Source organism: Raphanus sativus, chromosome 1 (genome assembly GCF_000801105.2).
Source record: "Raphanus sativus cultivar WK10039 chromosome 1, ASM80110v3, whole genome shotgun sequence".
Taxonomy (NCBI): domain Eukaryota; kingdom Viridiplantae; phylum Streptophyta; class Magnoliopsida; order Brassicales; family Brassicaceae; genus Raphanus; species Raphanus sativus.
In genome coordinates, this window is record NC_079511.1 from 2,752,077 (window position 1) to 2,753,274 (window position 1,198).

The window sequence follows — 1,198 nt, forward strand, 5'->3', positions numbered from 1 at the left end:
AGCTTTGATAATGTAAACAAATGTTTTCCGAAATATTATAAATAATGTAGTATTAAGCTTCTTAATTGCAAATATCTACTCGCATACATGTTTGCAGTTTGATAAATGGAAAGTACGTAGTAAAATATAGTTTTTGCCATAAGTGATTAATCTTATTTTTTGCTTAGCGTCTGATCATATTACTGGTTGGTTTCCACGCCTGCTCAAGCATATGGTTTTGCTTTCGAACACGGTATCTCGAATCATTATCAAATTTATAGTTTTTGCCATAAGTGATTTACCTTATTTATGCGATATGCCTGTGGAATTATAATTTTTATTTTTGGTCAACGACTTTATATTTTTTTAAAAGAAAAAAACGGACTTCTCGTCAAATCCAAAACCAACCGGTCAGGAATCTTAAATATGCTTTATTACAAAAAATGGTATGGATATCCAGTTTAGTTGACTCAGCCCATACTTGTATGATGAAGAAGCATCAACGGTTTTTTTTTTTTTTGTTCAAAGAAGCATCAACGGTTTAAGGCGAGATATATAGGCATCCTGGCACCGTTGCCACTAAACCCATAAAAGGACTTTTATATTTAACTTAAAACCCCAAAACACGATAAATATAACAAATATCATATAATCCAATAGTACTTAAAATATTTTCATTATAATATATTAGAAAATCATAGATTTAATAAAATCATAGATTTAATAACACACAGTTTAAAAATCATATTTAAATAAAATACGACTAGTCGCTTTAATATAACTTACTCTAAATTTCAGATTTAATATATCCACTAAGACATCAGTTTTATTTTCTCTGTTTTTAACAAATAATAATAGTTCCAAACAATATAAATTACACTTCATCCGTTTCAGATTAATTGTCGTTTTTGAGTTAAATTTTGTTTCATTTTAAGTGTCATTTTATATTTTCAATGCATTTATTTACTAATTTTCTGGTTTTATTCCTAGTCATTTATTTCATTAATTAACAAAGTCAAATATAACAATGTATTAATTAGGAGAAAAACAATAATTTTAAATAGTTTTTTTAATCTGTGTAAAAAAATTTAGAACAACAAATAAAATGAAAATGAAAAGAATAATTGTTTATTAGTTTTCATTCTAAAACTATTTACCAATGTGTATAGCGTTTTTATTATATTTTTCGTATAAGTTTTTTAAATTATATAGTATATCA